The 13837-nt window shown below is 39.2% G+C and overlaps 1 protein-coding gene across 5 annotated transcripts in view; it reads right to left on the bottom strand.

Annotated features, from left to right (window-relative positions):
- LYST (lysosomal trafficking regulator) overlaps window positions 1–13837 on the bottom strand; it is a 165134-nt gene that overhangs the window by 138150 nt on the left and 13147 nt on the right. For 4 of the 5 annotated variants that reach the window (XM_018042448.1, XM_018042451.1, XM_018042450.1 and 1 more), the window contains exon 2: window positions 699–788. The exons of the other annotated variant lie outside the window; for it this stretch is intronic. The gene's annotated coding sequence lies outside the window, so the exon portion shown is untranslated. The remainder of the gene's footprint in view (window positions 1–698; window positions 789–13837) is intronic. 5 annotated transcript variants of the gene reach the window in all.

Genomic DNA, 13837 nt, shown 5'->3' with positions numbered 1-13837 from the left:
ACAGCACTAGCAGAACAACACTGGCAGGAGTGATGGGGGCACTTCTGCTTGGCACAGCAAGAAATACTTATTTCTTCCCACACATCTAATCAGAATGCTGAATTTAACTGAATATTTTTCAGCCATTCTGAATGCCAACTGAAAAGATGATCGCACGGCATTTTTCAAAGATTTTTTGGGAACATTTCAAATGCCCAGAAAAAAACAAAGATTCTATAACGTGAGGTTATAGCAAATACTCAGACTTCAGATCTAGCAAGTATTAACTATGTTCAGTTCAGTTCTCGTGCATGGGGGGGATGGGTGTGTGCATGTGCATGTGTGTAGAGAAATCAAACCTTATGGTACAGGAAAGCTACACTCCACCCATACCTCTTCCACCTCCTTAGTTGTTGTTTTATCATTTCCATATTTATTTTTATAATTTTGATACATCATAGTCATAAAATATTCAGTATCATTTATTTTAAAAACGTATGCATCTTTTTATAACTTTGCTTTTCCCTCTCAACATTAAGTTCATTCCTTTAAGCCATTGTGCAATGTGCCATAGTATGAATAAACCATAATTTACATGTCTAGAAAGTTTAGGTATTTTCACTTTGGGTTTTAATTAACACCATATAAACTATTAGTTTCAAAGTCTTAGACTGAATCAAGTATTTTGGCTTTTAATATATGTTACATTAAATACTCACCGATCTTTCAACACTTCTGTAACATTTAGGGTCTTTATAATTTGAGTTCATGAACTGGACGAAACAAATATTCTTAGAACAAAGCTACACCTACCAAAAACAACAACAACAACAAACAGGATAAAACAAAACAAAACAGGATAACAATTAATGATCGCACGGCGATAGCTAAACACAAATAATTTTAAAAATTAAAAATTTGACATAAAAACAGAAGCTAGTCTTCATATTTGATGTATGAAACAGCCAACAATTTTTTAAATCTCAAGAGCACACTAAAAAATGCCTGTAGCTTTAAGAATAGGATCTTGAAAGATGACGTCTTGGGACATATTTGATCTGTACCAGACAACCTGATCACAGCTCCCTACACCTCCTCTCCCAACTCCCAACTCCCAACTTATAGCCTCCAGTAAACCACGACAAAGGAGGAAGAATTGGGCACCATCTGTCTTCTTAATAACGAAATCTAGACGGCAGTAGAATATCATCTATATACTATGACAGTCAAGTTATTACTTTCCTGTAAAAGATATTTGAGGATACATGAGAACTCAGACAATACTACACAGCCAACGAATGAATAAACCACCACCAAGTTTCCTACCCTTTCTGAATTTTTAAAAATGAATTAATCTCCTACATATAACACAGTGAAGGGTATTTCTAGAATACCAAAGGATAAATTCCTACTTCTGGGATAGCAAGGAGATGCTTCTCTGTAGTTTTCTCCTTTGCTATAACTTTTACCAGGCAGAGGCATGAAAAATATTTTCTGATTATAGTTATAAGGCAAACAGTAAGGTTTATTTTGAGCCACAAGCTTTTAAAATCAAAATGACCTTTAATTGCTTGAAGTGAAGTGAAGTCCCTGAGTCGTGTCGGACTCTTTGTGGCCCCATGGACTGTAGCCGACTAGGCTCCACCATCCTTGGGATTCTCCAGGCAAGAATACTGGAGCGGGTTGCCATTTCCTTCTCCAGGGGATCTTCCTGATCCAGGGATCGAACCCGGGTCTCCCGCATTGCAGGCAGACGCTTTAACCTCTGAGCCGCCAGGGAAGCCAGAGCACTGTCTTGAATTTCGTTCAGGTCGACAGACGGTTCTTATACTACACGCTATTCTAGGCCCTTGAGAATAAACTAGGCAGGAAATAGGACAGAACTGCCCTTAGACTACACAGGACTTTGTGTGAATTAGGGAAAAAACACTTTTCCTAGGATGGTACAGCCCATGGCACACAGCTATCAAAGCACAGGCTGGATCTCAGTCTGACTTGCTCACTCCACTGGCCAACCACCCGGGTATCAACTGCTCCACCAAACAAAACAGTCCTGGAGTGGAGTCTCAAAACGCCTTCCATACCTGCTCCTACTGCATCATCCTTATATTTTTAACTCTAGAATTACAGACAAGGAAATCACCTATCGAACAATGAGCGTAAGGAGGTACTGTATGAATTGCTCTGACTACTGGCACCCTCTAGCCTCGATTACTACACGATGGAGCCATTTATCTCAGATGCTAAAACGATTCCAGCCAACTCAGGCTGGCTACTAGAAGTGAAAGTTGCCAGAAAACTGGATCCATCTGTTTCTCTTACTGAGAGACATTTCCAGGCCAAGCTGAGGGACTTTTCTAATGCTCTTAGAAAGCCACTGACATGGCTTCTTTATTTCCATATTGTACACGGTCCAGCTTGGATATCCATGGAGTTACGCTCCATCCAAAATCATAATCCCACCCGCCACAGCAATGAGCTGTGTCCTCCTGCACTCTGCCACCACTCATTATTCACAGCTGTGTTTTGACTTAAAAAAAAAAATCACTCTATATTATGCTAGGTGTCCATAAAGTATGGAAATACAGTTTTTTAATAGATTGAAAATGTGCCTTTTAGAACATTACACGTTTTTGCCCCTGTGTAGCTACTCATCTGTATGACTGTCTTACCTCCTAGGTAACAAGTTCCTTAAGGCCAGGGACCCTGTCTTGTTACTTTTTGTACTTTATAGCAAAAATGCCAAACTTCAAATTCATCATTACAATTTTCAACTTGTAACTATTGTTATAATGTCATAATAAATAAAACTTGCTCCCAACAGTATTACTAGAATTTTCGTACTCTTAAAATTTTACCATAAATGAAATGCATCCTAGCAAAATGCCTATAATCATATAAATGACCTTTTCAGAAAAACGAGAGGTTTCACTTTCTCTAATTCAGCGACTAGCAAAGTGTAAAATATAACCAAAACAAACAAAGAGCTGACAGTGTATCAGTTACACCCTCTGGTTTTATGTCATTAGAAATGACATAAGTGTCATCAGTATGCCATTTAATTAAACAAACATTTATTGAACAGTTACTATACACCAACTATTATTTTTGACATGAAAAGAAAAATCCCTGTGCTCATGGATTCTAGTGGGGCAGAGACAGAAAAAATAAATGTAATGCCAGCATAAAACAGAAGAAGGATACAGAATGACATGAAGGCTATTTTAGATAGGGTTGGCAGGGAATGTCTAAAGAGGACATTCTCAGCAAAACCCTGAATGAAGTAACAACATAGCCCATGTGAGTGTCTGGGGAAAAAGTATTTCAGAGCATTGAGACTAGTTTGATGCACCAGATACTGAGTGCAAGAGAAAAAAAGAAGTTAGATATTACTACAAAAGTGTGAAAAGGCACTCTTACTTATCAGGGACTGAAGTAAGATGTAGAAAGAAACAGGGGTGTTCCTCTGGAACTGTCTCTCCCGAACAGTGGAAGTCTCCTTCCTGCCCATCCTCCTTTCCCTGCCTAACTGCCAAAAAAAATTTTTTTTAAGAAAGACTACCAAGTTTTTTTTATGGCTGTGTGAGGAATAGCCCAGATCATTTACAGGTAAGACTGGTTGGGAGAGAAAGTATAATAAAGTTTACCCTTAGCTCTGTCAAGTCTGACGGGTCTCTTAAGAAGCAAGTAAAGGGTATCAGGTAGGCAGTTGGATGTAACAAGCTAGGTTCAGGTGGGAGGCTGGAACAGGTGAATCAGTTTGGGAGTTATCAGCATGCAGATGCATTTTAATGAGATAATATGGATGAAATAACCCAGAGCAATGCCGTCTGGAAGAACCTTCTGCAATGATGGGACTGTGGCTAGTGGCTAGAGTACTCAACGACGGGGGCCGGGGGACCCAGAGAATGAGTGCAAGTGGAGCAGAGAACAGGATCGAGGAGTGAGCCCTGGGGTTTACATCACTGACTTAGGGAGACGAAGAGGTTCCAGCACAGGAGACCAGGAGGGAACAGAACGTGAGGCAGAAAAGATTCAGGAGCATGGTCCTTCCCAGAAACCAAGTGAGGAAAACCTGAAACAGGAAAGAGTGATCAACTGTGTCAATATTGCTGAGAGGTTGAGTAAGATGGAAATGGGGAACTGACCATTGGATTTAGCAACATGGAAGTTACTGACAACCCTGTCAAACAGTGTCTCAGTGGAGTGGCAAAGAATGGCGCAGAAATGGAGGCAAGGTGTTTAGAAAACCCTTTAGAGAAGTTCTGTCAAAAAGGGTAGCAAGGAAATAGGTGGCAGCTTGAAGGGCACTCTGGATAGGGGAATAGTTTAGTTTTTTAAGAAAAAAAGATATTATGGTATGTCTGTAAGCTATCATAGCATATTCATGTAGCATGTTTCTCCAACAGAAAAAGGAAAACAGATGAAAAGCTACAACGAGAGGAGATAATACCAGCAACAATGCGGAGGCAAAATAAAGAGGATCCAATATGCAAGCAGAAGGAACAATGCAATTCAATCAATGGAGTAAGAAGCATGAGAGAGCTCATGTATACAGACGCAGGAAGATTCGTGTATCTGGCAGCGGGAAGACCAAGATTTGGAGGCTTCTATTTTCTCAGTGAAATAAACCACAGGGTAATCCAGCTGAGAGGGAGGTGTTAAACTGATGAATGGAACAGTGTCAAAAACAGCAGCCTCTAAGAGATTTCCCACATAGCTGCAATAACTAAAATCAAGCTCCACTGTTCAATAACTGTACCTATACTACAGTCCAGCTCTTCATGTGTCCCCCGAAACAGAATGACAGAATAGATAACATCAAATACCTCATGGGATTCAACGTATATTACAGCTGCAGCATTCTCTTGATCTGTACATGTACATCCCCATCAAAAGCAGAAACTGGGTCATCTGCATGAATTAGTTTTAGAGACTCTCCTTAACCTTTCCTGTCCATCTATTCTTCCTGTAAACATTTGCATATCTTTTAAAATGATCTTTAAGAAGCTTTTGTGAAGATAACTTCAAACTCACTAAAGTCTATGGAATCTACATTCTTTTTTATAATTTTGGAAGTTTATTCCTCACAATCTTCTAAAAGTTTTCAAATTCACTGTAATAACTCAAAGATTACCAGTTGATCAATGACATTAACAAATTTTCTCAGAATCTGAACCTGAGGTGTGAATTCATTTAGAACAACCAGAGGTTCTGGTACAATCTCCTCCTCAATCTTGGGCTTACATTTTCTCCTATTATTCTTCTTACTTCTACCCTTATTAATCTGTGTATAGATCATTCTTCATGTTAGAGAAGATGGAAAGAAAACAGAAATTGAGAAGTTTTATTTATTCTCTGTCTCTGATTATAGGGTCAGTTTGTTTAAAAGAAGAATCTAGTACAGCCACTATGGAGAACAGTGTGGAGATTCCTTAAATAACTGGAAATAGAACTGCCTTGTGACCCAGCAATCCCACTGCTGGGCATATACACTGAGCAAATCAGAACTGAAAGAGACACGTGTACCCCAATGTTCATCACAGCACTGTTTACAATAGCCAGGACATGGAAGCAACCTAGATGTCCATCAGCAGATGAATGGATAAGAAAGCTGTGGTACATATACACAATGGAGTATTACTCAGCCATTAAAAAGATTACATTTGAATCAGTTCTAATGAGGTGGATGAAACTGGAGCCTATTATGCAGAGTGAAGTAAGCCAGAAAGAAAAACACCAACACAGTATACTAACGCATATATATGGAATTCAGAAAGATGGTAATGATAACCCTGTATGCGACAGCAAAAGAGACACAGATGTATAGAGCAGTCTTCTGGACTCTGTGGGAGAGGGAGAGGGTGGGATGATTTGGGAGAATGGCCTTGCAAAAATAAATAAATAAAAGAAGAATCCATTATTTGCTTGTTATTTTCATTTTCTATATAAAAAATGTAAAGGTCAGTTTTGATGTTTTAAAAATCTTAGCTCATTATTCTCAGAGGGTTGTGTTCCTCTTTTATGTATAAATCACTGTGTTTTGTTATTTGTTTCATATCCTTCTTTCCTTGTCCTGCACATTATTTCAAAATCTGAGTTCATTTGGCCACTTTGCCTCTACTTTTTCTTCACATATTATTTCCAACTGTTCAATAAAGACTCTGTCTATGGACATCTTACAACCACTTTCCCTTCTAGAAACTACATATGGCACCTTACCTATCTTTTCTTTGTGATTTAGGAACTCTGTATCTCCAATTCTCTATATTCCAGCTTTGCTTCAAGTCTTCTTTCTGTTTATTATTTATTCACTTACCTATCACTAAACACTCGCTTTGTGCCAGGTACTTAAAGTACAAAGTGGGAAAGCAGTCCCAGTCTCTGCCCACCCCCAGGAAGATCACATTATGTGGCAAAGGCAAGCCAATACACAGGGCACTGTGTACTGATAAGAAGTACTGAACGCAACCTGAGTGGTCTGGGAAGCCTCATGAACGAGACAATTTTGAAAAAAGTTGAACAGGTAGAGGGAGAAAAGGAGAGAAGAAAGGCATTCCAGACAGGAAGAGAGGCTCAAGTTAAGTGCCCAGAATTACAGTAAGTTTGGCATCAAAAAAGCAAAACAAGAAGCAGGAAAACAAGGATGGAGAGAATAGTGATCAAGGATAAATAAAAGGATTTCCTGGGGTGCTGGCTGAAAACTGTGAATTTCTGATGTGGTCAATTTTCACAAATGTTTCAGATTTTCCAGGATTCAGCTGCTTGGATCTCATAATAGAGAATACAGATTGTATCACTGATCTCAAAATGAGGGTTCTGGTGAGTGGAGGCAGCAGAAGCATAAGAGGAAGGAATCAGGGGTACAGGTGAAGGAATAATTCATATGGTCAAAAATGGGGTACAGGCTGGGTAGAGAAAAGAAAAAGGCCAGGCACATGTTGACACACAAAGAGAAAATTCAGGTACTCAATCTTTATGAGAGAGAACAGAGAATGTAGCAAGGAAGATATGGGAATTTGTAGCTTTCTGAATCAAACAGTTTCAGATGATGACAACATCCAGAGTGTGACTCTGCATGTCAGTGTTGGAGGGGAAGTGAAAGGTCATTGTAGTAGTTGAGTAATCATGAACTTAGTTTTCTGGACAACAGATCATTGTTAGCTCTTCCCATTATGTTCACTAACTAAGCCCTCACAGAGGGTCAAAATTAGGTTCAGAGTATCAGCTCCCCGTTTATTTCCTTTACCTTCTGGAAATGCAGTGGTCAACAACATAAGTTTTGCTTTTACTGAGTGAGACCTCCCACAGACATCTTAGGAAAGCTGACTTTGATATTTTAGCTCTGATCTGGTTCTGGTTCTGCCACAACCTATTATCCAAAAGATCACAGAATTATGCTATCAACCTCAGTACAATGTATTTTCAAACATTTACCTCCATGAAATAGGGCTACTTCAGGCCCCTACCCAAGTCATTACTACATATTCTTAACTTTTAGGCATTTAAAAAATATATTATCAATTCTATGCTTTAATCAGTGCTACTAACGATACTACATTTACCACAGAAGATAAAATCTCAACAATATGGCAAGAAGCACTCCAGCGGTCACTAAGTTTCCTCCTCAAGAACTATCAAATAACGAGTGGTCCTGATGAGAAGGAGGTCAGAGTGTATTGTGCAATTTTAAATGCTTGTGTTAGGTCCATACCATTTCTGTCCTTTATTGAGCCCATCTTTGCATGAAATGTTCCCTTGGTATCTCTAATTTTCTTGAAGAGATTTCTGGTCTTTCCCATTCTATTGTTTTCCTCTATTTCTTTGTATTGATCACTGAGGAAGGCTTTCTTATCTCTCCTTGCTATTCTTTGGAACTCTGCATTCATATGGGTATATCTTTCCTTTTCTCCTTTGCTTTTTGCTTCCCCTCTTTTCACAGCTATTTATAAGGTCTCCTCAGACAGCAGTTTTGCTTTTTTGCATTTCTTTTTCTTGGGGGTGGTCTTGATTCCTGTCTCCTGTACAATGTCATGAACCTCCATTCAGAGTTCATCAGGCACTCTGTCTATCAGATCTAGTCCCTTAAATCTATTTCTCAGTTCCACTGTATAATCATAAGGAATTTGATTTAGGTCATACCTGAATGGTCTAGTGGTTTCCCCCACTTTCTTCAATTTAAGTCTGAATTTGGCAATAAGGAGTTCATGATCTGAGCCACAGTCAGCTCCCGGTCTTGTTTTTGCTGACTGTATAGAGCTTCTCCATCTTTGGCTGCAAAGAATATAATCAATCTGATTTCAGTGTTGACCATTTGGTGATCTCCATGTGTAGAGTCTTCTCTTATGTTGCTGGAAGAGGGTGTTTGCTATGACCAGTGCATTCTCTCAGCAAAAGGACAGAAATGGTATGGACCAAACAGAAGCAGAAGATATTAAGAAGAGGTGGCAAGAATACACAGAACTATACAAAAAAGATCTTCATGAACCCAGATAACCATGATGGTCTGATCACTCACCCAGAGCCAGACATCCTGGGACAAACAAAGCTAGTGGAGGTGATGGAATTATAGTTGAGCTATTTCAAATCCTAAAAGATGATGCTGTGAAAGTGCTGCACTCAATATGCCAGCAAATTTGGAAAACTCAGCAGTGGCCACAGCACTGGAAAAGGTCAGTTTTCATTCCAGTCCCAAAGAAAGGCAATGCCAAAGAATCCTCAAGCTACTGCACAACGGCACTCATCTCACACACTAGTAAAGTAATGCTCAAAATTCTCCAAGCCAGGGTTGTTTTAGAAAAGATGTTTTAGAAAAGGCAGAGGAACCAGAGATCAAATTGCCAACATCCGCTGGATCATCGAAAAAGCAAGAGAGTTCCAGAAAAACAGCTTCTGCTTTATTGGCTATGCCAAAGCCTTTGACTGTGTGGAACACAAGAAACTGTGGAAAATTCTGAAAGAGATGGGAATACCAGACCACCTGACCTGCCTCTTGAGAAACCTGTATGCAGGTCAGGAAGCAACAGTTAGAACTGGACATGGAACAACAGACTGGTTCCAAATAGGAAAAGGAGGACGTCAAGGCTGTATATTGTCACCCTGCTTATTGAACTTCTATGCAGAGGACATCACGAGAAACGTTGGGCTGGAAGAAGCACAAGCTGCAATCAAGATTGCTGGGAGAAATATCAATAACCTCAGATATGCAGATGACACCACCCTTACGGCAGAAAGTGAAGAGGAACTAAAAAGCCTCTTGATGAAAGTGAAAGAGGAGAGTGAAAAAGGTGGCTTAAAGCTCAACATACAGAAAATGAAGATCATGGCATCTGGTCCCATCATGTCATGGCAAATAGATGGGGAAACAGTGGAAACAGTGTCAGACTTTATTTTTTTGGGCTCCAAAATCACTGCAGATGGTGACTGCAGCCATGAAATTAAAAGACGCTTACTCCTTGGAAGAAAAGCGCTATGACCAATCTAGAGAGCATATTATAAAGCAGAGACATTACTTTGCTAACAAAGGTCTGTCTAGTCAAGGCTATGGTTTTTCCAGTAGTCATGTACAGATATAAGAGTTGGACTCTAAAGAAAGCTGAGCACCAAAAAATTGATACTTTTGAAAAGCAAAAATGCTTTTGAACTGTGGTGTTGGAGAAGACTCTTGAGAGTCCCTTGGACTGCAAGGAGATCCAATCAGTCCATCCTAATGGAAATTGGTTCTGAATAGTCATTGGAAGGACCAATGTTGAAGCTGAAACTCCAATATTTTGGCCACATGTTGCAAAAAGCTGACTCATTGGAAAAGACTCTGATGCTGCGAAAGATTGAGGGCGGGAGGACAAGGGGACGACAGAAGATGAGATGGTTGGATGGCATCACCGACTCAATGGACGTGAGTTTGAGTAAACTCCGGGATTGGTGATAGACAGGGAGGACTGGCGGGCTGCAGTTCATGGGGTCACAAAGAGTCGGAAGCGACTGAGTGACTGAACTGATTTTAAATGCTTGACAGTAGCTTAACATGTTCCAACAGAGAGTGCCATCTAGAGGAAGAAAAGATCACTACACCCTTTCCTCAGACCAGTTTGCAGGAAATGGTGGCTCAGAGGTTAAAGCGGCTGCCTGCACTGCAGGAGACCGGGGTTCGATCCCAGGGTCAGGAAGACCCCCTGGAGAAAGAAACGGCAACCCACTCCAATATTCTTGTCTGGAGAATCCCATGGACAGATGAGCCTGGTGGGCTACAGTCCATGGCGTCGCAAAGAGTTGGACACGACTGAGCGAATTCACTTTCACTTTCACTTTATGATGATGGAGTTTCCAAGGAAACACTGAAAATACAAGCAGAAGGTATCTGCATTTTTTGCCTTTTCCTTGTCTTGTGACTTCTACAGTAAACAAGAAGAAAAAGAAAAACAAACAAGAAAAAATGTTATAATTATGAACTTTATTCTTACGGCCTGATTAAAAAGCATACTTTTTCCCATCTAACACACCACTGAAGGACTCAATTCTTAATTTTTCATTGAACACCAAGATTTCTGGTAAATTGTCTTTTAAATAATATTGGACTGGCCAAAAAGTTCATTTGGCTTTTTTGCATGATGTTATGGAAAAACGCGAATGAACTTTTTGGCTAACCCAGTATTAGGTACATACTTACCTAAATCTGCTAATTACAATAGTATTAGAGAAATTATCATCACAAAGAATATTTTTCAGAAATGCATGAGGTACCAAAAAATAGAAGACTGCTAAAGATCACAGGATTATTGTGAGACTTACACAAATAATACACAAAATAATTAGCACTCAGTGAATTCTTACTGACTCAGAATCTGTTGCAATTTGAAGCAGCTTTCACGAAAATAAGGGTTGTTCACATCAACTCTTAACTATGCTAAATCTCATTTCGTCACAGAGTTTAGTATATATTGATTATAAACTGATTTATGACTTTCCCAAAGATCTCACATATTCTTTGCAACATATCACTAAAGATCAAAAAAACTTGAGGAAAAAATGATAACACTATTTTTTATCACTTTGTGCACTTACACAATGGCAGAAACTTTCCACTTCACACTCTCCAACCCCACATTCTACAGGTGACAATAACTAAAGCCAGCATTTCAAGGTCCCATGACGATTGTCTTGGGAGTTATATTTTTGGAGCTAATTAACTGGAACTAAAATAACGACATTTAGAAGACACAGCGTTTCTTCTGTCAGGTCAATTAAAAATCAGACAGTGGGCAAGGAAGTTTCCTTAACACTAACTGTCTCTAAACGTTGCCCAGAATCTTTACTAAAAGTTCACCAGTCTGCAATCTGTATGCCTGCAAACAAGATTCAAAAATCTCTCCCTACACACTTTTGTAACCATAGAACAGAGCCAAACATACAAGAGATTTGGATGGGGGAAGGGAGAAGATACTAGGAAATTATCTTGTTCAGATAATAGAATTCTCTTTAAAGAATCAGCTAGATAAGACATATTGGTTGAGTTAAATTATACAAATCTAAGAAGCAAATATCTGCTAATCTAGGCTTTACCTTGTAAATGTTTGGTCATACTGGATATATTAAATAATAGCTATCAGAATGATTCCCAACTACAGACTTAAGACAGAAAGTTTATGATGATATTATTTACATACCAAATTATTTTCTTACAAGTAGCCTACTTGCTTTTATTCTAATTGAAGTATAGTTGATTTACAATAATATTACATTAGTTTCAGGTGTACAGCATAGTGATTTAATATTTTTATAGGTTATCTTCCATTTAAAGTTACTACAAACTAATGGCTATATTTTCCTGTGTCGTACAATATATCCTTGTTGCTTATCCATTTATTACATATATTTATTAATATAAGCATCTTTACAACCTATGTTATAGTGGAAAATAAATATTCTCTTGAGAAAATCGAAGTAAAATTTGATAGTCACTGAATATGAAAAAGTAAAACATATTTTATGGGCTTATTTTTATAAAATCCTTGGAATTTAAAATGAGAATTAAAGGGTGTGACACTTCAACAAAGTTCTAAATTAAATAGCTGAATCGGAGATCCATAAAAACTACCTTAGTGATAATATAAACCTTTTTTGCAAGATAAATCACAATCCCATAATTACTGATAATTCACCATACTTGAGAATGATGTTCAACTTTCATTTAATGATTAACTTCAAAGAAATTATGACAGTTGTTTCAGATTATAGCTGTTGTTTAGAGCTCAGGCGCTTCTTGACAAATATTGAACTTGATTTTCTGAATTCTGCATGAAAGAATATCTGGTTCACAGTCAGGATGTCACACATTCTTATGAAGTTTAGACTGGTCTCCAGCTCCTTGAATACTAATGTGGTATTCATGGAAAAAAAAATGTCATTAAGGCTTTGAACTCTGGACCCTAAGGAGTCTGAGTGACTACCCCAGTCCCCCTGGGGAACTGAACTGACAGTTCCAATTTGGATGGCTAACACACTTGTCACGGCCCCCACCCAGTACCCTGTCAAGCAAGGGGAGAAGGTGTTCCCACACATCCAAGTCATTTGGGGTGGCTCTGATGATCAAGGAAAGGGGTCCAAAAGTAGGGCAGCACATGTGAGGCAAACCCTAGGGCCAGTTAAGCTTGACGACGTTAACACCAGCACTTCCCCAAACCTTCTTCCCAGGGTTCTCACAATGCCACTTTCAGGGGCACTGCAGTTTAAACAACCTGGAGAAGAGCCTTATAAATACAAATACCTCATATAACATTGTCTGCAAAGCAAATCGTTTACAGTCTGAATAACTATCTTAACAGAGCCCACTCCAGTACTCTTGCCTGGAAAATCCCATGGACGGAGGAGCCTGATGGGCTGCAGTCCGTGGGGTCGCTGAGAGTTGGACACGACTAAAGCGACATAGCAGCAGCAGCAGCATCTCCCTCAAAATTTTACATTAATAGATAAGAACTCTAAGGCAGACAGAGGTTAAGAGATTTCCCAAAAGTCACAGGGCTTTACATCTTCAGATTCCTACCCAATGTTCCTCCTAATATGGCATGAAATTTTTGAGAAACTTTGCATAGCCAAACCAAAAAAGAATGCCTGCAATGCAGGAGACCTAGGTTTAATCCCTGGGTTGGGAAGATCCCCTGGAGAAGGGAAAGGCTACCCACTCCAGTATTCTTGCCTGGAGAATTTCATGGACTGAATAGCCTGACAGGCTATAGCCCATGGGGTCATAAAGAATCAGACACGACTTAGTGATTAACACTTTCACAGCCAAACTATATCTTTTAGAATATTACCTGTCAGAGCATTCTAGTGATTGGGTCTGGCACTAAGTGTAACTATAATCAGGCAGTAATCACGCCTATCTGTCCTCCAGGCAATCTATCCTGCCATCCTAAACTTCTCAAGGTCTTCTACAGGTCCGTTATCATTTTCCATGCTTCCTCATGTCTCATTCACATCAAGAAGTGAACTGAAAAAAAGAAAATTCTGCTCCTCCTGGAAAGAAGTATTTATATTTTAACAAAAAGTAACACCTTCCACTCTAATGGGGATTGCAACATAAGAGAGATAAAAGTTGACTGGCTCTGACCTAGTGTTCCATATTAAATATATAGGACTATATAATAATCCTTAACTAGTAAATGTGGAGGAAAATCTGATTGGCTCAGAAAGGAGAGGTCATCCTGGCTCCTTGTACAAAAAAGTGGCCAGGAAATGAAGAAACCCAGGCACAGTGTAGCAAGGTAGAATTGTAAAGGAAATTCCAAGAAAGTCACACCCAAGTGTATCATACTAAAGCCCTTCAACAAGCAGTTCGTTTTCTCTAAAACAAATTGGACAA

The sequence above is a fragment of the Capra hircus genome, chromosome 28, assembly GCF_001704415.2.
Source record: "Capra hircus breed San Clemente chromosome 28, ASM170441v1, whole genome shotgun sequence".
NCBI lineage: Eukaryota > Metazoa > Chordata > Mammalia > Artiodactyla > Bovidae > Capra > Capra hircus.
This window is presented reverse-complemented; position numbering and strand designations above follow the sequence as displayed.